The sequence below is a fragment of the Saimiri boliviensis genome, chromosome 2 (assembly GCF_048565385.1).
Source record: "Saimiri boliviensis isolate mSaiBol1 chromosome 2, mSaiBol1.pri, whole genome shotgun sequence".
NCBI lineage: Eukaryota > Metazoa > Chordata > Mammalia > Primates > Cebidae > Saimiri > Saimiri boliviensis.
This window is the reverse complement of record NC_133450.1, coordinates 223,475,699-223,500,455: the sequence shown is the minus strand read 5'-3', so window position 1 is coordinate 223,500,455 and position 24,757 is coordinate 223,475,699. Positions and strand designations below refer to the sequence as shown.

Below are 24,757 nucleotides of genomic sequence, written 5' to 3'. Positions count from 1 at the left end.
AGTCCCACCTGCAGGAGGGCCAGGCAACACAATGCTACCATTTGCTGAACAGCACTACTGAGGACCAATCTCATCTCCACACTATTGCTAGAGTGACCCAAGTAAATTATATCAGATTGTCGTTCACAGCATTCCAGTTGCTTCCCACAGCACTTACCAAAAGGGCCAAAGTTCAAACGATGGCCTCCATAGCCCTCCATCATTTGACCTCCTGCTACCTTTTGGCTGCATCTCCCATCCTTTCCCCTCTTCTCTGCTCCAGCTGCACCAGTCTTTTTAAAATATAAGGTTCTTAGAAAGTACTTCTATTTTATTCACTGGAAGATCTTAGGAGCCTGGCACTAGTAGGTGCTCAGTGAATACTTCCTGGATGGAGAAATGAATGAATCAATGAACACAATACTGGTTCCAGGGCAGCAAAGCACAGACTGGGACACAACATTCCAGGAAGAGCCTCAGATTTTTTTTTTGGAGGAAAAGAAGAAAAGGAAAGAGAGAAAGATGAAAAGGAAACTAGCAAAAACAAAAAGGAAGTTTTTCCTCTTCCTAATTTTCCCTGTAACTTGTCCAGGTTTGTAAGAGGATCAAGTTTAAGAGGACACAGTATACTGAAGATAATATGTAGACCTAAATTTCTTCTTTCTTCTCTTCATTTTCCTCCCATGACTCTTAATCTCCCACTGATTTGAAAATATGTCATGCTTATATAATTGGCACTGAAAAAAATGTGGTTAGAGATTCCCAAAATTGTAAACTAAGGGAGTCTGTAAACACATAGAAAAGAAAGCGAAATATAAAATATCATATTTCATATTTCAAAATATGAACAGGATATACTTTTACCTTGGAGATCTATCATGATATCTCCCACATGTAGTATGGAGAGATCTAGAAGAAAGAGTCATCAGTCTCCTTGACATAACAGGTGGTCTTTTAGCAGTTCAACAAAAAAGGAAACTCAGACATACAGCAGTGTAATGAACTGTCTAGAGTCACAGAAATTATGAGCAGGAGAAGTTAAGTCTCTAATACAATTGCTGAGCCCTGAATTATTTCTTTTCTTCCCTATAGTGTTCACAATAAGGTCTTACTCTAAATTCAACTGGAGGAAGGATTAGGTAATTTTTGGTTAACACTGCAAACCTGAGTCAGACAGCAGAATTTGAATTAGAGAAATTAACATCACATTCTAAAATAATAGATTAAAATATTTAACATAAGTCTCTGCAAACAGTTACATACAAGTTTGATGGATGTTTGTGAATACATCGTTTTATACCCTCTTTTTTCCTAACAGAGTAAAAACAGCTATAATTTTGTTCATTGCGTATCTTCCTTTCACCTCCTGAAAAACAGGCTAAATTTTCTGCTGAGGCAAAAACTGGCCCTAAGTATACACCCACATGAAGACTTGGAGACTGCCTGGCTCAGTATTTCCCAGACATTTTTGACTTGCAAACCTCATTTACATAACCTTTCAAAACATGAATTTTCCAATCTTTTTGTATCCAAAAAGATGCAAATTTAGTTTAGAAATTCACTTTGTAGATCAGTAAAAATTGTTTTACTTAATACATTATTCAATAGTATTAATATTATCATAGAGGACCAACAGCATCAGAATTACACATTCTTCTTGAATATACCTTCTTCTCAGATATCCATAGAATATTTACAAAGATTAGCCACAGTTAGGACATAAGACAAGCCCTAATACACGTAAAATAATTAAAATTATACAAAGTTACATCACAATAAAATTAAAAATGAAATCAATAACAGAAGGATTTGAGAAAGTCACAGTTACTCAGAAATTAAATGATGCATTCCTAATAATCAATGGGTCAAGAAAAAATTCACAAGGATAATTAGAAAATACCTTGAGGTGAAAGAAAATAAAAGCATAACATACCAAAACTTGTAGCTATAGATAAATCAGTATTCAGATGTCACATATGCAGTGGCAGAAGTTTTGAGGTAATGATGAACTAAGCCACAAGCATATCTAAGTGCAACTAACTGCTCCTGGAACATGGACATGAACTATCTCAAACTGCCCTATTTCAAAGGAGCCTATCATCAACTTTCACTTGAACCACTTCTCACCTTTATCACCTAAGCATTGGCAAGCAGTTGATCTCGGCCAACCAAGTCGTTTTGCAGATAAAGAATCTGAGGTCTAGAAAGAATGACATTTGTTCACTGTCACACTGATGAGTAGTGACAGGGCCAGTAGGCAAAGCCAGGCTTTTGGTGACTTTTGCATCCAACCATACTTACACCAGTCACTTTCCTCACATACATGGCTGCCAACTCATGAGTTTGGTGGTGGTATCAATAAAGCAAGATGGCATATATTATGTTTATTTCCATGCCATACCATAAACAAACCATACCATGAAGGCACTCAAATTACATGTAAATCATGTTTATCTTTATGAGGTTAGTAAGTCACAATTTGTTTTCTTCTTGTATGATGAAATCATCTCCTTGATTTCTGATATTTCTTTCCTTTTGTCCAGCCTCTTGGGGTAAATACTTGCATGATTGTATGCAGTGGTACAGACAAAATATGTCCTGAAATTTGTCCAGCTGCTCCTTTTTGAAGTTATCTCTGGAGTTGATTATCCAGTATCATGACTACATAAGGATTGCAGGATAAAAAGATGTGTCCCCTTTTATTAGTAACTAGAACAATTGTATCTTTGGCAGGAAATCCATATAGTTTCTTGCTCTCTTCTATGGATTACAGATCGTGATGCCTGCCATACTGGGATTTATCTTTCAAGGAAGGTTCAAAGGACTTACAATAAGCTTAGATTTTATTCAAATCAGAATCAAATTCTTTTGACACATGCATATGGAAAACAGTAAATTGTTTGGAACTTTCTGGAGTTTGGTATGTTCTAACAGGAAGACTCTGTCCCCTGTCCCCCTCCCTTCTTATCGGGCAGGCACGAAAACACACACACATCAGTGGGGAAGTAGCAGAGTATTCGGGTGTGAAGCAGCCTTAGTCTATATGTTAGCTGTTCAGAGGAATTTCTGATAAGACTGAATACTCAGCATGTAGAAAACTTGGGGCCCAGAGAAAGTTGCACCTTTCCTGCTAGGAATAAAAATCTTCCTTTCCTATTGAAGCCAAACTCAAGTGCAACTTCTCCACTGGGAAAGGGGGAATGGCTGCATTTGAATATACAATCTAGTATGTGCTCACAGAATCACGATAATCCTGTATGCTGAAACATGGATTTTTAAAAATTGTACTTTAAGCTCTGGGGTACACGTGCACATTCCGCAGGGTTGTTGCATAGGTACATACATGCCATGGTGGTTTGCAGTCTCCGTCACCCTGTTGCCTACATCAGGCATTTCTCCCAGTGTTTTCCCTCCTCAGCCTCCCCACACCTAGCCTCCCACCCCCCAACCTACACCAGTGTGTGATGTTCCCCTCCCTATGCCCACATATTCTCATTGTTCAACACCTGCCTATTAGTGAGAACATGTGGTGTTTGCTTTTTTGTTCTTGTGTCAGTTTGCTGAGACTGATGGTTTCCAGATTCATCCATGTCCCTACAAAGGACAAGAACTCGTCGTTTATTATGGCTGCATAGTATTCCATGGTGTATATGTGCCATATTTTCTTTGTCCTGTCTATCATTGACAGGCATTTGGGTTGTTTCCAGGTCTTTGCTATTGTAAACAGTGCTGCTATGAACATACATGTACATGTGTCTTTATAGTAGAACGATTTATAATACTTTGGGTATATACACAGTAATAGGATTGCTGGGTCAAATGGAATTTCTATTTCTAAATCCTTGAGGAATCGCCATGCTGTCTTCCACAATAGTTGAACTAGTTTACACTCCCACCAACAGTGTAAAAGTATTCCTATTTCTCCACATCCTCTCCAGCATCTGTTGTCTCCAGGTTTTTTAATGAATGTCATTCTAACTGGCATGAGATGGTATCTCAACGTGGTTTTGATTTGCATTTACCTACTGACCAGTGATGATGAGCATTTTTTCATATGTTTGTTGGCCGCATAAATGTCTTCTTTTGAAAAGTGTCTGTGCATATCCTTCGCCACTTTCGGATGGGGTTGTTTCTTGTAAATCTGTTTTAGTTCTTTGTAGATTCTGTATAGTAGCCCTTTGTCAGATGGGTAGATTGCAAAAATTTTTTTCCCATTCTGTTGGTGGCTGGTTCACTCTAATGATTGTTTCTTTTGCTGTGCAGAAACTCTTAAGTTTAATTAGATCCCATTTGTCTATTTTAGCTTTTGTTGCCATTGCTTTGACTAAAACATGGGGTTTTTTAAAGGCTTCCATAGTAATACCACTCATCCCCACCTAGGTTTTGAGTAAAATGAGAAAAAAAAACAAAAAGTTAAGTCCAATGGGAGACCTGATTATGACATTATTTCTGCTAATGACTACATAGGAAGATATAACTCAAGCCATATGTGTTCCCTAATATTAAACTCTCAATCAATAGACTTTCCCACCCTGTCAGCAGCAATTCTGTACCTAGGAAGACTCTAAAGGGAAGAGCCACAGCACTTAGGGGCTGAGGATATATGACCTCTAGGACCAGATCTGATCATAAGAGGCAAAGAGGGGAGCTGGGTCAAGCATGTTCCACTTTTTCTTCTCATAATTACCATTTTGAGAAATGATCATACCTTCCTTGGGGCAGACTGACTGAAGGAGGTGGAGGCAGCTCAGGAGCATTATACAAGTGGAGCTCATTCCTATGGAAGGTGACATCAGGAATGAGAAACAAGCAGCCCATGCCAGGATTATCTGATTTATTATTAATCTTTATTAAATTATTCTTCACCACAAAAGCACATCTGAGAGACAAATTTCATATGTTTAAGTCTATGTGTAAGTTTACATGCCGTCAAGTCTGGGTTCTACCCTGATAACACATTTCCTGATAGTCTATTCACTCAGCCATGGCACACTTGCACACAGGCTCTGATCATCCTTCCTTAGGAAGTCATAATCAGGAACTTGTGTCTCAGTGGTAACATCTTGGTTCCTCATTACCATGACCTTGGTGTTTGAAGCCATCTCCCTTTAAAGACCTAATCAAAATAGGAAATCAGTTACATCGTGTCATCTTCGCCACATCAGAACAAAGACAGGGGCTAATGGTATAGCCAGAGCTAAAGTAATCAGGAAATGTCTAGATAATGCTAATATCTTTGTTCCAGCCAATGGAGAAGGATGACACAAAGCAAGAATAGGCAATTTTGGCAGATATATAAAGGTGTATTGTACAGGCATTTAGAAATAGGTGATGCATTTCAACAATGTCAACAATTACAACAATTGAGTTTTCCTTTTTAAGAAATATCATTCCTCTAAAATTAATACTCTTGAATCTGCTCACTCTTTTATCACTTTAACTCTGGCTTCATTATCATTTGGGAATTGTCTTTAAGACTACTACATGTTTTTAGGTGTTTCCTTAGAATGTCAAACTGCATATCTAATTTTTCTAAAACACAAGGAATTCTTTTCCACTTTCATACTCCTTGGAGATTAGTAACACTCCTTGGAGATTAGTAAAACAGTCCCACAACTATCCCTCAAAATGATTTTTTGCATAATGGTGTTAGTGTTTTCTTGATGTAATTAGCAAAATATCAACCCTGAATTGGTAATAGAAAAACACTTTTTAAAAAAAAGTCAGAGTTAGAAGAAGTTATCTATTTTTTTCAAGAATGGGGTGATCATAGAAGGTATCAACAGGACAGTTTTTTTTCTTTCCACTTACCTGAATTACTTGGGTAAGTATAGCAAAGATGATTCACCAGGAACCAAGAAAAATGTCACATTCAAGATCACTCAATGAATAATACTTTCGGGACTTAAATTTTTATCAACTAAAAAAAGATTTCTCAACATAAAAACTTCACTGCCACCAAGAAAGCCACATCACGTTCAGCAACTTTTAAAATGTGCACAACTTAACTTGTACAGAGTCATGGATTACCAAAAATGGAAGATTTTATTGTCACCTTGTCTACCCTGTGTCTCATATTCAGAAGACTCTCAACAACATCCCTGGTAGGTTTTAAACAATAGAGAGATCACAGTCTGAAGCCCTCAATCTATTATGTTAGAAAAGGCAAACAGAAAATTTATCTTGTGCTCGCTTCGGCAGCACATATACTAAAATTGGAACGATACAGAGAAGATTAGCATGGCCCCTGCGCAAGGATGACACGCAAATTCGTGAAGCGTTCCATATTTTTACACTTTACAAAAGAAGACATACAGGAAGCCAACAAACATATGAAAAAATGCTCATCATCACTGGTCATTAGAGAAATGCAAATCAAAACCACATTGAGATACCATCTCACACCAGTTAGAATGGCGATCATTAAAAAATCTGGAGACAACAGATGCTGGAGAGGGTGTGGAGAAATAGGAACACTGTTACACTGTTGGTGGGAGTGTAAATTAGTTCAACCATTGTGGAAGACAGTGTGGCAATTCCTCAATGACCTAAAAATAGAAATCCCATTTGACCCAGCAATCCCATTACTGGGTATATATCCAAAGGATTATAAATCATTCTACTAAAAGGACACATGCACACAAATGTTCATTGCAGCACTGTTTACAATAGCAAAGACCTGGAACCAACTCAAATGCCCATCATAGATAGACTGGACAGGGAAAATGTGGTACATATACACCATGGAATATTACGCAGCCATCAAAAACAATGAGTTCTTGTCCTTTGTAGGGACATGGATGAACCTGGAAACCATCATTCTCAGCAAACTGACACAAGAACAGAAAATCAAACACTGCATGTTCTCACTCACAGGCGGGTGTTGAACAATGAGAACACATGGACACAGGGAGAGGAGCACTACACACTGGGGTCCATAGGGGGGAAATGGGGGAGGGACGGGGGGTGGGGAGGTGGGGAGAGATAGCATGGGGAGAAATGACAGATATAGCTGAGGGGACGGAAGGCAGCAAATCACACTGCCATGTGTGTACCTATGCAACAATCTTGCATGTTCTTCACATGTACCCCAAAACCTAAAATGCAATAAAAAAAAAAAAAGAAAATTTATCTTACTATTATCTGATACATTCTATGATCTATTAACTGTCACAATGTGTCTTCTGAAACAACAAAACCAACTCAACCCATTCATCAAATGACTGATGTTCTGTCCTCTTTAAACCTTGTCTTCGGCCGGGCGCAGTGGCTCAAGCCTGTAATCCCAGCACTTTGGGAGGCCAAGGCGGGTGGATCACGAGGTCAAGAGATCAAGACCATCCTGGTCAACACGGTGAAACCCCGTCTCTACTAAAAATACAGAAAATTAGCTGGGCATGGTGGCGCGTGTCTGTAGTCCCAGCTACTCAGGAGGCTGAGGCAGGAGAATTGCCTGAACCCAGGAGGCGGAGGTCGCAGTGAGCCGAGATCGCGCCATTGCACTCCAGCCTGGGTAACAAGAGTGAAACTCCGTCTCAAGAAAAAAAAAAACCTTGTCTTCTCCAAGGCAAACACTCTGCTTCTTTAACTGCTCATGAGATTCATACGATAGCTACAATCAACCTGAGACTGATTTTTTAAAAATTTCAATCAATGACTATTTCACTAAATAAAATGCCCTTTGGGAAAAACTTCTTTGAAAAATTTAGTTTCTCAGAAGCCAACTGCAGTTTATCTCATCATTTTGTTTTATTTCTCCAAAGTGTGTGTGAAGTACACATTCATTTTTCTGAATTCCCTGGAATCTTTACATAATTTGGGGAATAACCATTTTGATTTTTCCAATTGTCCCTTGGTGATGAAACACAGTCATACTGTAACTCAATACTGTTCAGATAAGTTCTGGTCAAATAGATTGAGAAGTTCACATCAGAGTGAAACCAGGTCAATGAAATGAAAACCTGAGAATTTTCCTGGCATTCTCCTTAAGCAGATCGATCAAAAGCCTGGAGCTGGCCCTCTTTGGGACAGCCTGCTTGATAATGAAACCAATACCATGGAGAAAAAAAAAAAGAGACTGAGTCAAGCAATGTTCCAATGGTCAGTATTTGAAGTTCTGCCTGAAGTTAGATTTGCTCTATTAGCTTCTCAGTTACCAAAACACATCTGTCTTCTTTCCTGTTTAAACGAAATTGAGTAGCCTTTTTAGGTCAATGTCTTCCCAAAGCTTCCTATTTAATATACTAGGTATACTGACATATATGTCAAGATATGTACATGTAAGTTTATAGTATATACAGAGGGTTTATTGAAAGATAGATCCTTTTTATAGAGATGTTGCTATAACATTTGACTTCTAGTACATAGAACAAGATTTATCTTCTTCATTTGTAATATGTGTTATTATTCGTTCAAACATGTCTTTTTATGTTTTATTTTATCAGATATTTTCCCCTTCAAAGTCAGCCTTTTTGCATGCTTCTGCTCCCAATACACCTCTCAAAAATTTTACTTTTTATGTATATGTATGTCAACATACAACTTAGCAACACTTTCAAAATATTATTTGCATAAATGACATTAAGCTATATGATCTTTTAGCTTATTGTTAATAGCATTTGATCTATTCATATGATTACATGTACATCTAGTTCATTTATTTTGGGTCCAGTGTAGTAGGCCCTCATATGAACATTTTATACTTTATTTGTTTTCCCACTTATTTATTTACTTCTATTTTGTTTTCAAGTTTTTGCTACTCCAAAAAATGCTATTATTAACATTCTCATATGTGTTTCTCTCTGTATCTGGACAAGACATTTTCTCAAGTACACATTTAAAGGTGTAGTTGCTGGGTCTTACAATATGCACATATTCAGTTTCTCTCAATCCTGCCAAATTGTTCTCCAAAATAGCTGTAGCATTCTCCCTTCTACAGATGTGCATAAAGGTTTCTTTTTCTCCATCTCCTCCTGACCCCTTGGTTTATTTTATCTGGATATTCTTTCTCTCCCCTGGATACATACTAGTCATTGAAATCATTTGCATAACTTGGGTTTTGTTTTCTGATTTGTTGGCCATGACTATAATTACACTTTGTCTCCTCAGAAAGCAATTTTCCCCAACCAGTCTCAGGCCATGACAGACAGCCTGCATTATTTCTTAATTCTATTTGAAATTTAGTACAATCTTTTCAAGGAAGAGAAGAACAACTGTATAAATTGTGCAATTTCCTGTGATAACCTATGAAATTTCCTAAAAACCTATGAAAAAAAGATTTTCATCCTTCTCAAAATCTTCCTAAAGGCATTTTCTCTAAGTGATCTTTTGTGATTTATCATTTTTTTAATTGAATGATTCCCTCACACCTCATTTCCTTCATTGTACATAGCGCTGTTTGACCAAGTGTAACATAAATTCCCCTTGCAAAAGAATAAAAGAATCAGAAAAAAAAAATAATTTTATTTTTCCAGCAATCACTTTGCAACTTTCTACGTTAAAAACATGGACAAGAATCCTAGTATCCCCAGCCTGTCTGAGGATGTGGGGCAGGTACCTCTTTTATCCTGGAAGTGAAACAAAAGAAATAGCTCATCTTGTAAAACAACTCATTCAAATTCCACTCTCTATGTGATGGGCTTCCTACAACTGCTACATAAAGTGTCAATTGAAACCAGCCTTGTCATAGAGAGTTTTACAAAATATGAACAGTGCTAAATACCTTAAAGTGAATCGATTTCCACTGAAAGTGTTTTAACCTCCTTTTAGGTCAAGAAATAGCAATTTTCTGAGCTTCACTGTAACCGGAGAATTAATCCTAAGAGGCAAGAGTGCATAGCATACATCATTCATTTCATGCAATTTATTGAAGATGCCTTCGTATAGGACTGTCCTAGTGACCCTTTTCCCTCCCTTTAGGTGAAGGTATGGTTCTGGAGCAATGGAGTAGTGATGCTTTGAGGGTGTTCCTTCCAGTAGAGATTGTTGGTTATTTTCTTTAAAAACAAATTAGGTTCTACTCCAGGGCAACATAAGATGTGAGCCTCATTTAAATTTGAAAAGATGGAATGGGCATTGGGTATTTACCAATGATTAAATACAGATGAGTAAACTGAGGCTTTGAGAGGTTAAAGACATTAGCAAGGATTCACAGCTGGGGTTACAACATGCTAGACCCAAGCACAGGGCAAAATCATGAATTGGAGGAGAAAGTACCTGGTAAAGAATAAAGTGACACACATACAATGGTTAATGGTGATTGCTTCTGTATAGCCTATGCTCTGTAGGGTTGACATTTCAGAGCGGGGGCTCCTATGTATGGGACAGTAACAATGACAATAATTACTGGCTCTAACAGTGACTGCTCATTTTATGCCAGACACTGTTACTATTCCAGATACTTTATTAACTTATTGAATCCTTCCAACAACTCTATGAATAACTGTTACTATGTCCATTGTAATGCTAAGGAAATTCAGAGAACTTAAACCAGCAACTCAGAATTACACAGTAAGTAGCCAAGCTGAGTGCATAATCACAGCTGAGCACCAGCACCCTCTGCAACCTAAACAATACCATGTATAAACTCTACATACATGTTTTCTTGGATGGAAAAATACCTATCCACATACAGGCCATATAAAACCATTGTTTCCTGCAACCCAGCCAGTCTAGAAGTTGTGCTCACTTACTCAGAGTTAAGAGGCTCTTTACATCTAGGTCCGTTAGGCATCCATGCTTCAGTTTTTCTTTTCTTTGCCTGTTCAAGACATGGAAGGGCAACCCATATGATTTCACTCCCCATTAAATAATATTAAACAACCATTTCAGAAGCTAGACAGGACTCACTCTGTAGGAAAATTATCTTGGCTTCTTTCTTCCTTAGGCCTTGAAACACTGTTACTAAGAAAAGCCTGTCTTTCTAGTAATGAGATGCCCAGTAGACAGTGTGAATCAGCCCAGGAAATAAGTATTTGTCCTATGAAATCAGTCAGTCCCTTGACCATCCTCAATTCTCAGATGACTTTTCTTCTCTCTGGCACATTATGTCATTTTTTTCCCCTCTAAATGGTGATACATTTACTGATCACTAAGGTAATTCTTCATTCTTCAGTCAAGGGAGAATTTATGCTGACATACGGGTTGGAAGAAGGAATGGGAACAATTATTTATTTAGAAGAATGACTCAAACGCTCACTCATGTTTTCATTTTTTTCTACGGCTCTAGCAAAAGGTCCAAAATGATGTCCTAAGAAGGCTACAGGGGAAAACAGACACGAGTTATCTCTGCTATTTGCTGTCATTTGTATCTCTCTTCTTTCATTTATTCATTAAAGAATAACTTCTCCCTGGTCCATAAGGAGGTATTCAGCAGAATGAGGAATATATGTTGTACCAGGGAAAAACAGAATGGGAAAAGCAGTGAACCAAGGACAATAAGATGCTTATTCTCCAAAGCAACTGGGGAAAGAAAGCATTGCAAGTTTCAATAAGTAATGGCTATGTTCATATGATAGATGACACTAGTGTATTATAATTTTTTAAAGAACAAAAGACGAAGTCTTGCTATCAATGCAAGCCTACTAAGACCCAGAAGTATGGTTCATTCCACTCACGACACAAGATATTGAGAGTCTCTGGAATGATGCTGCTATTGCATGTGTAAATCTAGCCCTAATGCAACTTCTAAGCACTTGAAGTGAATAATAGGTACTATAAGTACCAGGTTTGGATAAAGCCAGGCACAGACATGAAGATGCATGCTTGCTAATGGCAGTATTTGATGAAACACAGCAGGTTCTCCCTCCTGAGTTCCTGAAGGAAAACCATGCAGTGTTTAAGGTTAGAGGCTCAGGTTTCTTAATGCCTAGGATCAACTCTTGGTCCCACCTTGCATTTGTGATTCCCATCATCCTAACCCCAAAGTAGCTGATCCATAGATTTTTAGAAATGTACCTCCAAATCACCAGTCTTCAGTATTACTTAATAATTATATGGATTGCTACAATTTATTACATGTTTATTTAACAAATTCTAGGTATTTTAAGAATCTTTCACACACTTTAGTCCTCCCAGAAACCCTATGAGATGGCTACTGTTATTTTCATACCATTTTTCAAATAAGCAAGAGGAATATATATAGCTAAATACAAGATAGCTAAATAACTGCCCATATCATTTATGGAAAACCCAAAATTTCTGAGAAAAGCCCAGCTATTCTAACACAGTCTTCACTTCCCTCAAATGAGTTCTTCTGCTATGCTACAGGGAAAGTAAGTAGTTACTTGATTTCAAGAGCTATTAAATGTTCAGTCTTTTAAATACGTTTTAGTCCAGATTTAAATTGGCTTTGTAATATTCATTCTATTTAATAAAATGTTGTGTGTTGTGGATTTATTTTCTCAAGAAATATATGAGATAAATAGTATTGCCAAGTCCATCTCCTTCAAAATTCTCCTTGTAATAATCTAAGAGGGCTTCCAAAGAAAAGAAAGTTACTTTTACTCTAGGAGTACTTATTTAATTCAGCTAGAATTTTGCTGATGTTGTTAACACAATGGCACTGGATGGTTTGTGCATTCATTTTAGTTGCTGTTCCTACTTATTTCCCTAAAGCTGGAAACAGGGGAGAAGCTAGCATGAGTACTTCCTAGTTTTTGCATGTTGTTAACATAATTCCCAGCCCATCTGAAGGTCTGGGGTGTGTTCCCATTTTGTCCTGGAAGTGAAAAAAAAAAAGCAAATAGTCCAATAGTTAGGTTAGAGAAGAAAGTTTGATAAGGGCCATATACTGTTTTTTAGGTCAAGGCACTTAGGTAAGGTGGAAAGTCAAGATATCACAGATAATGTGAATAATCTGAGGAACCAAGGGCAGCACGAGGTTCTGTGTTCCAAAAGGTAAACAAGACTTGCTAGTGATTCTGAAATTCAGTTCTTGTCAGCCCAGAACGTCCTACCCCACACGCCCAATTCAGAACTACTAAAGCTTGTGGGAAGCCTATAGTTCACAAAAGATTGAAAGCAAGGATTACGAGAAGTTCCAATGTGGGGGTTATGCTAAATAATGGACTATAATGATTTAGCAAGAAATTCAGAATATATCTAAACATGTCCAATTTTTTTCTTGATCAGCTGTGATCTTGACTTGCATCACCCAAGCAATAAAGGAAGCATTCTTTGTTCTGTTAGCATTTGTTTTTCTGCAAGCTAAGAGAGGAAAAGAAAGATTTCAACAGAAACAGAGTCCTGAAGCAACATTTGAACTTTCAATCATCCTCATCGTGATTTCTAGCTTGGACCCTGGTTTTCTAGGGCCCATAGCAAACCCTTCATCAGGGCCAAGCTGGAGGTGAGAAGTAGAGAACTGGAGATTGCTTCCAGCTCTGAGAATAAGATTCTTCAGATGGGAACTCATTTCACCCTACTCTTCACAGAAGACCACAGCTCATCTTCTCACTATGCCTTACAAGGCCTCCAGGTCTTTCTCCTCATCTTCTTATACCTAAATATCCTTCAAGACCCAACTCAACTCAGGCCTCTTCTCTGCCATGGAGGCAGACAGTTCAGATTTTGGCTCTACCACTTTCTTCCTAGGTGTAAAACTGGACAAGTTACTCGACATCTGACCATTGTAAGTTGTGGACCCATAACACTCACCTTGTAATGCTACTGTGATGATTAAATGAGAAAATGTGTGTTGGTGTTTGGCATATTGGAGGTGCCCACTAAATGCTTTCTTTAGTCTGATATCTGTGACTCTCCAAGTATTCAAGTCAATTACTCATCTCACCTGTTGTTAAAGATAAAAACTGCAGGTCAGCAAGGATTTTAGATCTCTAAATTACTTAAGAGATGTCAGATTTCCCATTAGACAAAACTATAGTATGTTTATTTTTATTAGTATTATCATCATTTCTATTAAAACAGCATTAAAAACTACTATTTCATGAGCACTTTCATTATTCCACTCAATCTTTTCAGCACCTCTGTGCCAGATGTTTTTGTTATTTGTTGGAATTACTCCAAAGCTTAGCAGCTTAAAATAGCAACTAACTGAATATACCTCATGGATTTGTGGGTGAGAAATTGGAACAGGGCTCAGCAGTGCAGTTCCTCTGCTCCATGTGACATCAGCTAAGGTCACGTGGAACATTTAGCTGCTGGGTAGGTTTATTTGGAGGATCAAAGATGTCTTCATTACTGTCCCTGGTGTGGTGCCAAGGATGGCTGGAAGAATGTGGCCTGCTAAGATAGTCAGTTGAAATGCTGACATGGCCTCTCCAGCTTGGTAGTTTTAGCATAATCAGCCTTTTTAAGTGGCAGCTTAGAACTCCTTTTTTTTTTTGAGACAGAGTTTCACTCTTGTTACCCAGGCTGGAGTGCAATGGCTCGATCTCGGCTCACCACAACCTCCGCCTCCTGGATTCAAGCAATTCTCCTGCCTCAGCCTCCTGAGTAGCTGGGATTACAGGCACGTGCCACCATGCCCAGCTAATTTTTTTGTATTTTTAGTAGAGACGGGGTTTCACCATGTTGACCAGGATGGTTTCAATCTCTTGACCTCATGATCCACCCGCCTTGGCCTCTCAAAGTCCTGGGATTACAGGCTTGAGCCACCATGCCCGGCCTCCAGAAATCTTAAGCAGGAAACTTAAGAGACCAGTACAATATGAGATGGTAGGTAGAGGGACTTTATGAGGTCCTTGTTTCATTCCTTGTGGTTACCTTAGGAAAAGAAGCAAAGCTGTGCTAATTTACAGACATCATCTGCCAGGGCCATTTGGATGGCATCAATTCCCTCTTCCAACAGTACAGCTCTCTTTGTTCTTTCTCTATTAGTCTCATCACATGGTTACCATTGATGAAATTTAGAGCAAAATGCATCCTAGCCAGGAAATACGACCTTCCAGTTCCTTAAGGCCTGTGTCCAGACATTGCATTTGGCAAACGCAATCCACAATTCATGATAGCATGGTGACTTACCCAAGATCATACATCTAGTGGTAGAAGAAAGGTCTGTCACCATGCACACTCTCAAGTCTTAGCCAGTCATTTGCACTAGTTGGTCTCTCTCTCCCCCTCTCTGTCTCTCTCTCTGACACACACACACACACACACACACCCCGGCAGAGCTGGAAATGAACGCTTATTCAAGCAGTTCTGTTACCTCTGTGGAGAAGTGCCATGGGAATTATAATGGCAATCAGTTTCCCTGCTGCAATTGAAAAGTTGGTTAATGTATTGGCACTAATACAGCACCTCTTCCCATCACAGCTGAATTGGCTGTTACTGTTATAACTGGATTATGGCCACTTCTCCCTCCTTTGCAAAATTTAAGTCTGTGATGTTCTCGTCAAGGGAAATGATGATAGAGGTACAGCAGGCTGGTGATTAAATTTGCTCAGCAACAATCTGTAAATAACCTACACATTCCATTTGTTGGCTTTGATTTGGTCTCTCACTTGTACAAAGGGCAGACTTCCGGGTATTGCAAGGGAAAACAGGCCCGGGCATAGGCACGGGGCCACATGGCATGGGGAGGAGAGGAAAAGCCTAACGTGGGATTCAAGTTGGTCTTGCTTCAAATAAGAAGTTATAGGATGGGCATATTGGCACATGCCTGTAATCCCAGCACTTTGGGAGGCCGAGGCGGGCGAATCACTTGAGGTCAGGAGTTCGAGACCAGCCTGGGCTACATAGCAAAACCCCATCTCTACTAAAAATACAAAAATTAACTGGGTTTGGTGGTCAGTGCCTGTAGTCCCAGCTACTCAGGGGGCTGAGGCAGGAGAATTGATTGAACCTGGGAGGTGGCGGTTGCAGTGAGCCAAGATTGTGCCACTGCACTCCAGCATGGGTGACAAGAATAAAACTCCATCTCAAAAAAACAACGAGAGAGAGAGAGAGAAGTTATAAGCAGACTGGCATCTGAAGAAACCTCAGGAAAAAAAAAATGAAAGTGGTCAGCCTCTCTTGCCCTTTTCAACTGTCTGCTGTAAATCTCTTTCCTCCCTTGCTCATGTTCGGCCTGTGGCAGATGGGCTAGTACCACTCACTTCTATTTAGCTGGAGTTGACAGTGGAATCCAGCCTCTGCTCTCCCTCATTGCAAGTGATTTCACTGAAGGAAGCAGAAGAAATGGGAAGCCATTATGCCTGGGTGATAAGATTCCATGAATCTCATTATAAGGGTCCGCCTCAATTTTTGTTCTTTCATTGTGCAGAGGCCCCACACTCTGTTCAAACTTAAGTACAGAAAAATGCATTCATCTACAGCTATACCACCCTGAATGCGCCCAGTCTCATCTGATCTCGGAAATGCATTTGCACTCTTGCTTTAAATGCCACCAAATGATAACCTGATGATAAGATAAGAGAGAAAGAACCAAGAGAGCTGGTCTGTGGAAAGTGGGAATTGATGTGGATAACTTCTGTAAATCAGCATAGGTTTGATTCTTTTTACAAATAACCAGGAGGAAAGAAACAAGGACGTGGTGACGTCTCTCTATTCACAGTCTCACATTATATTGGTCTTTTAAGCCGTGCAGTCCTTTTCGCCTCTATGTTGTATCAAGGAAAGTAAACGAGGGAAAAGCACTTTCTTTTTTCAAAAAGTAGCTTTCTGAGGCATACTGTTTTTGTTCCACACCATACAATTCAACTATTTTAAGAGCACACTTATACGATTTTTAATACATTTGCAGAGTTGGACAACTATCACCACAATCTAATTTTAGAACATTTCCGCCACCCAAAAAGAGACACTGTATGTACTTTCAGATTCATATCTACAGCTTCAGACACCAATCTACCTTCTGACTCTCTAGTTTTGCATTTTCTGGACATTTCATATAAATGGGACTACATGGTTTAAATAATAAATGTATTAAATATAAATAGGATAAATGTAATCTCTTATGTGTAGTATATCACTTAATTTAATCCTTTTCGGGTTCAACATTTTCATATCATGTACTAATATTTCAATCCCTTTTATTGCCAACCGTACTCAAGTGTCTGGATATACCACATTTTCTTTATCATTCACTAGCCGACAGGCATTTGTGTCATTTCCACCTTCTGAACAACACTGCTATGGACATTCATATGCAAGCCTTCGTGTAGACACACATCTTAATTTCTCTTGGTTGAACATCTAGGAATAAAATTGCTAGATGAGATAAAATATCTACAAATACATACATATAATTAACATTTTGAGAAACTGCCTAGCAATTTTCCAAAGCAGCCGAGCCATTTCACAATCCCAGCAGCAATATATGAGTTCAAATTTCTCCATATCTTTACCAAGAATTGTTATTGTCTGACTTTTAAAATTATAGCCATTCTATTGTCTATGAAGTGGCATCTCATTGTGAGGTAGCCATTCTTAGGATTCTCATGTAATACTTCTAAGATTACTGCTGTTAATGAAGAAGATGAAATTCTTTGATATTTCAATAAAAATATCTGTTTCTTTTCTAGGCACTTAGATTCTCAAAGTAGAATTTTACAAATTTTATCTGGGGATTAATTAAAGTTATCTTGGCAAATAGATTTCAATCATCTCAAAGACATGCATATTAATAGACTGAAATTTTGTTTTTAGTGTTATTGGAAGACGTTAAATTTGTAATTTTTGTTCACCACTGAAACCATAGCTCCTATATATGGGAAATGTTTTAATAAAAATGATGATTTCCTACCACTTCCTACTAAACATGCCCAGAAACCCTTGTGTTATTTGCTTATATCTTATAAAACACTGATTATAGCTGGGCATCGTGGCTCATCCCTGTAATACCAACACTTTGGGAGGCTGAAGTGGGAGGAATGCTTGAGGCCAAGAGTTTGAAACCAGCCTGGACAATGTAGTAAGATCCCAACTCCACACACACACAAAATTAACTGAGCATAGTGGCTCACACCTGTAGTCCCAGCTACTTAGGAGGCTGAGGTGGGAGGGTTGTTTGAACCCAGGAGTGGGAGGTTACAGTGAAGTCCAGCAATTTATATATGTGAAAAACAAGGTTATAAATAAAATATGAGCATAACTTAATTCCATTCAAACACAGAACCGTAAGGTATGAAATGCAGTTAAATAAAAAGAACAACCTTCTCAAGTAAAAACAAGCGTACACACACACACACCACCACCACCACCACCATGACCACCACCCCATCATGTAATGGTTTGGGGAAGAACTATACTCAAACTTGAAAATTAACTCATAAGATGGGTTCTTTGCTTTGTAAAGCAAATGGCACTTATTTTGTTAGATCCCAGGATTTCTCAACCTCTACACTGTTGACATTTTGACTGGATAATTATTTGCTGTAGGGGCTGCGTGTGCATTATAGGATGTTTAGCAGCATTCCTGGTCTCCATCTACTAGACACTGGGAATAACCACCCCCAATCCCACACTGTGACAACCAAAAAAAAAAAAAAAGTCTTCAGACATTGCCAAATGTCCTTCAGGGGTAAAATCACCCCTGTTAAAAACAACTAATATAACCTGAGGGTATATGAACTAGCTGGGAGAAATATAATAAATTAACATTGAAGTACGTACATAAAAATCCCATTGCAATCATAATAGCTTACACACTTAGCTACAATTATTACTCATTTCATAAGGTATCTTTGCCCTTGAACAAAACAGATTTTCTGCCAGCCCCATCCCTATTCTTGGAAGTAATGCTGTTTCTTTGACCCTTGTTCTCTCTTGTAGTTCAAATGCAGCTTTGTTTACCAAAGTCACATTTGGAAAGGCATCCATCTGTAACAAGCAGTCAGGCCTTTTGTTAATGTTTGCTATTTCAAAAGGTTTAGCTTGTCAAATCTTAAAAACTTCTCTGATATCAAAACCCCCCATCATTGTGTGTTAGTTTCATTCATTCCAACATAGTTTCTACTAACAAAGCAATACTTATTTCTTGCAATAAACAGAAGTACACATTTTATTTGCAGGATTTTTGATAAAATGTATCATGAGAAACTGAGGCAAAGACGTTTCAAGAGCTTCTCAAAAGAAACAAGAATTGGAAGAAGCAAACATTTTCCAAAACATCATAAATATTTGTGACTGTTTATACTCCAAGAAACTCTTTTCTTTCTATCCATAACTGATTGATATCCACTTACAAAAAGAAACTCAATGGAATTATTTAAAATATTCAATATAAGTGCTGAAGTATTGCATAGCTTCATAATCACATAGCCAACTACTTACTAAACTCTTAAAAATCTTAAGGTATCTAAAACTCAATCTATACAAAGCTGAATTAATAATGTCTCCCCCTGCAAAAATAAAAAAAAAATTATGTCTCAGTGAATGTATCATTTATTTCTTCTTACACTATCTGAAAACCTAAGGATTATATAGATCCAGTGTGTTTCTCATATTCATTTTTTTTCCATCTCACTGCCATGATCTTAGTGTGGACCTCATATTTTATTTTGTAATATTAAAAGAAATTAATAGTATCCTGTTAGGGGCTTAATTGTGTTTACCCCCAAATTCCTACTTTGAAGCCCCATACTCCTAGTACCTCAGATTGCGACTATATTTGGCATACAGCCTTTAAAGAGGTAATTAAGTTAAAATAAGGTCTTTGAGGTTGGTCCTAATTCACTATGACTGGTATCCTTATAAGGAGATATTAGAACACACAAAGGGACATGTGAGGGCACAGCAAGAAGGGGGGCATGTGTAAGCCAAGGTGAGAAGCCTCAGGAGAAATCAAACCTGCTAACACCTTGCCCTTGAACTTCCTGCCCTCAGAACTGTGAGAAATAAATCTCTGTGTAAGCCACCCAGACTGTGGTATTTCGCTATGACAGCCCCAGCAAACAAACACATGTTGTAACCATTCTCATTGGTACTCGTTTGCCTCCCTCTACTTTTCCCTCCACAGCACAATAGTGAATTTGTTTTCTCTGTCTAAGCTTCGTACCCAGCAGCTCCACATCCAAGCCTAAAACCCTTCAAAGATTCCCAAGTTCTTAGAACAGTGATGTCAAGTTTCATCAGATATACAAACATCAACAGATTGGTAGTGGTGCCAAAATATCCATGCTCAGAGGATTCAGAGAACACAATTGCACTTGGCAAGAAGAATGCCATAATAATTGACATGTGGACCATGTGTGTGGATGAAGAATGTGATTGCACACTTTCTCCCATTGCAAGTTCCAGCTAGGGGCTAAAATACCTCCTTAGCTTAGCACACCAACAACTCCACCGTCTGACCTTCTGAACTTCTAACACTCTTCTCAAGCTATCAGTTCTTATACATTACACTCTTACCCTAGTCACAGGTCTCTAGAATGTTATGTAATTCCGTGGCTCCACAGTTCAGCTTCTGTTTCATTTCCTGATGGGAATACCTTCTCTACATTACTCACCTTTTGTATATCTACTTGTATTTCTAACCCCAATTATGCAATATTTTAATAAAAAATGTTTAATCATTTCCAGCATGGAAAACCACTCTCACATTTTTGCTTCTCTGTACTTCATCTACCCCAGCCCCAGAAACACTTTATTGTACTTTGTTTTTGCACGGCTACCTTTACCACTAGACAGTGGCCTTTTTAAGATCAGAGATCATGTTTTATTTATCTCTATATTCTCATGTCCACACACGATGTGTATAAAAAAAGTAATATAAATGAAAGAATGCATGAATAAATGAACATATAGCTTTGGCCTAAGTGAGTGAAAGTATTTCTGGTAAATATCTGGGATCTCCCAAAAATTATTGTGATACTCATTCAGAAGGGTCTTCACACTTATGAAGTGCAAGAAAAGCTCTATAGATAAGTGGGTTTAGTATACAGCTAGAAGACAGGACATATCCAAATTAGGACTGCCATCCTTTGGGGAAGATATACTCAAACATGGTTGTATTTTTTTTTATTGTAACGAGATGGACATTTCAGAACTTCAAGAAAAAAGTGACTAATCAAATTGATTTTTGTTAGTCCTTCCTGACAGCTTTCTGCTGAAAGAGAATTTCTTCTAGCAATCAAATAAAGTGGGAAACGTAGGCTGACATTCCTTACTTTGACTCTGTGTATGAACAAGGAAGGGGCTAGTTTTAAGACTAACTTTCTGGCATAACAAGGAGGCTGCTTCAAAAGGAGGAGACATCCTAAATCATTGTATTACCTCTTCTGGGGTATGAACTGCCACATGCAGCAACAATATTATTACCTCATTTGGGGATCTGGCAAAAAAAAAATATTTTTTTGAAAAATGAGAATTTTCATGGAAATTTCACAAACATGACATTTTCTTTTCTCTTGTTATTTTATATATAATTTATCTTCTTGGAAAGAGGCTTACACATCTTACCAAAGTTGCTTAATACTCAGCTTATTATTTTTATATTCTTAAGAAAAATGAAAAGAGAGATTATTACACTGTGATGTTAAAAGCCTTCCCTGGGCAAACAAATCCTCAACTTTCTTCAAGTTTCACTTCGTATATACACACCGAAAGCAGCTACATAAGGTAATAGGGATAATGCTTTGCTATAAAGCTATGTGTTTCCATTGCCTTCACTCCTATCTTTCTCCTTCCCATTCAAGTGGCAATGTTAATGGAATATAAGTATTGTCCTCTAAGAGAGGACAGACACCACCCAGGACCAAAAACCAAGTTCAGTTCCTAAATATATTTATTAAAACCATAGCAGATAAAGTGTGAAGTGTACATACTTCATTCAGATGGGCAATCGCTGGGGTTTACTGAGAGAAAAGGAGGACTAATGGTTTCTCAGAGTTTCCAGAGATGCTATTAAATATCGGTAACCAAGCTTAGTATACTGAGCAGAGTGTGCACCAGAAACTGTAGACAAGAGTGCACAGTGAACGGAGAACTTATCTCCCCCTATCGCAAAAGATTAAAGGTGTTCAACCAGCAGACTTTGAAAGAAAATTTTGGTGGGGAGGCTGAAATAAAGCAACTCGTGCTTGTCTTAGGAGCCACAAATAACTGCTTACCCAAACTTTTCTTAGACCCATAAATCAAAGACGGCCGAATGAGAGAGAAATTGAATGTGGGTATGAGACATTCCAGAACAGTGGAGTTACTACTGTGTTCCCCAAAGCTTATCCCAGGCAGAATTCATACCTCCAAGCAAATCCCTGAGATGTGCACGGTGCTGGAGGCAACCAAATGTACAGGAAGCAACTTGGTAATGACTGTAGCAAGTGTTCCAGCAGATTGATTCTCTTGAAGAAAGGAAACTTCAGGGATGCACCGGACAGTAGCTGAGAATCCTAACCCTCCAAAGGGCTGATAAGGGGCTCCGAGGACGATCAACCAGGAAAGTCCTGGGTTTGAACAACAAAATGCAGAGCACATGGTCCTCACAGCCAGACCCACAGCAGAGTCCGGGCAGATCAAGCCATCCTGCCCTGGAAGCTACTGAGGTCAGCGGAAACCCAAGAAGCAACCAGATGCTACTCCTTCAATGCCTTGTGGGGAAACTTATCATGTCTTGGGAGAAAATAAACCCACTGAAATGGAGGAGCAAGTTTTTAATTAACTGAATATTTACACAAAAGAGACAGGGGTTTAAAACTGAACAGATAGTGGAAAGAGTTTTTCAACAAGAGTGAACATGTTGACTTGACAGCAAATATAGACTAGTAAAGAAAATTGCCTTTTTGCACATCTAGGTTGATACTATAAAATTTAAGCAATTATAATATAAAATTCTATACACATATGGGCAGTGAGAAGAAGCCTTATGGTCTGAAACAATTTTCACAATATATGTCCTAATAGAAGGTCTTCTAGAATCCACGATGACCAACAAAAGCCACTGAAGGATCCGACTTCCTGACTGAAGGTACACCTAATTTTTGTTTCTCCTATCCCTCTGCTCACAGATCCATTTGTGCTATTAGGCCTGAAAGTAATCTGGAAACCTAATCAAAATCCATCATTGCGCTCAGCACTCTGAACATTGAGATAAACAAGGAAACAACAATGTTTTCAAGGACCTCAAAAATTGCCAGCAGCTACACACCCACCAGAATGATACAAAGGCAAAGAAGGGGCATATGAATCTGGTGAGATACAAAAAAACTGGAACCTTTGGAAATAACCACCACTCTGGATATCTGTTTGTCAATGTTTATTCAAGACGAACTCATCTATACCCTTTGACTCAGCAATTCCACTCCAAAGTATGTACCCAACCAAAACAGGTATGTATGTTTCTTCAAATGATTCATACATGAGTGTTCAAAATAACATTACTAATAGTAGTGAAAAACAGCCTAAGTTCAAAAAGGGCTAAACTACGTAATTGCATAATGAAACAACATTCAACAGTAAGGATGAATGAATTAAGCTGAAATATAACAGTTATGAGTGGATCTTATAAACAGGATGTTGAGTCTGGGATGCCAGAATTAAATGAGTACAATTACAGCATAATTCCATATTTCCAAACCGCACAAAAGGCAAAACAAATCTAGAAGACAGGAGAGTGACTAGAGGCTGAAAGGGGGCGTGAGTGAGGCATATGGGTTTTATTTCTTGATCTTAGGGCTTTTACTCAGATGTGTGTTCAACTCAGTGAGTTGTTGTACATTTATGATAGGCATATTTTTCAGTTTGTATCATATAATGCTTTATACTGTATTACATATTTCATTATATTAACATATATTTTATTACATTCCAGTGAAAAGTTTATAAAAATTAAAATTCCAAAACAAATATAAATTAGTATAGGATCCCAGGTCTATTTTAATCACTTACGAATGCAGAAACTGAGTTTGCTTCTCCCTGATATTTCCAAAGCTTCCAACTGAAACTGTCAAAGTTCTCTACAGCCAACCGCATGAATATACAAAGGTTCCTGGAAGCAAAAATAGGTAGGAAATGTCAGAATACTCATATTGCGCTTCCTACCTTCCCGTTTTACTGAAAAGAACTTTGAGAATCCCAGACTGAATTTTTCCCTTTCCATCTCACAAGCTCTAAAATCATAGCCTTAAAAAGCATCATTTCAGAGAGAGACAGGAGTGCCAGCAGGTGCCATTTCTAATTCCTCCTGGCTACCGTCTGCATAGAGTGCTGAAGGATAAAAGCCGTGATGACAGCATTCTTACCACAATTTCATATTCATGGAATTTGTTGTTACTTAACTTTTCACAAATCATTAGGCTGAAGTACCTCTCCATTTTTTTCCCCAAATAGTGCCATTTGACCTGGTATTCAGCTTAATACATCCTCTGCTTTTGAATAGATTTCCTTACAAGTGGCAATCTCTAATAGGGTCATGTCAAGAGGCAACCTGACTGCATACTACCTATCACAGGCTAACATGATGAAGATAATTTCAAATGGCATTCGATAAAAAAAATCTGAATTTATTTGTGAGGTTGGGGGCTTTCTCATGTTCAGATGAGGCTCATTGCAACTCAACTCCGATATTTTCAACTGAGATTTCAGAGGATGGAATTTTTTTTAACTGTGCACTTACTCCATGGTCCACATTGCTTTTCAGATCGAATAGTTGATTGTGCTTTTTGAATACTGAATGCAAATTTCTTTTCTTCATCCAAAGAACACAATAGACCACTTGTCATTTAATCATCGATGTGGATGATCTCTGCATATGTGAGATAAATTACATGCTAAACCATGAAGATCAAAACATGTGTCTTGGTGGAAAACAATACCATCCCTGGATTGCTGTAAAAATATGTGCTCATATTTTGTTACTGCATACCTCCTTTTTTCAGATAGA

General features: G+C 38.2%; 1 non-coding gene across 1 annotated transcript; it reads left to right on the top strand.

Annotated features, from left to right (window-relative positions):
- Positions 1–6,164: 6,164 nt before the first annotated feature.
- Positions 6,165–6,271, top strand: LOC120366540 (U6 spliceosomal RNA). The gene has a single exon (XR_005581176.1). It is a non-coding gene; the product is annotated as a U6 spliceosomal RNA (small nuclear RNA).
- Positions 6,272–24,757: the final 18,486 nt, after the last annotated feature.